Genomic DNA, 291 nt, shown 5'->3' on the forward strand with positions numbered 1-291 from the left:
TTCTAGGCAAGGTGCAATATCTCAGTCATTTTGTGGATTATCTTTCTGATTGCACTACATCATTATGAGCATTGCTGAAGCTATCAATATCATCTTTCATCTAGTTTGTGGACTGTGGAAAAACATTTATGGATCTCAAAAAGATATTAACAACTCCTCCAGTTTTGGCATATCTTAATTCCACTTGACCTTTCATTTTACATATGGATGCTTCTGATATTGGTTTTAGAGGTGTGTTGATGCAAGAGTGCCTAAGTATGCCTGTCATTGCCATCCTATGCATTTTTCAGC

This window comes from Selaginella moellendorffii, unplaced genomic scaffold (genome assembly GCF_000143415.4).
Source record: "Selaginella moellendorffii unplaced genomic scaffold, v1.0 SELMOscaffold_118, whole genome shotgun sequence".
Lineage (NCBI taxonomy): Eukaryota > Viridiplantae > Streptophyta > Lycopodiopsida > Selaginellales > Selaginellaceae > Selaginella > Selaginella moellendorffii.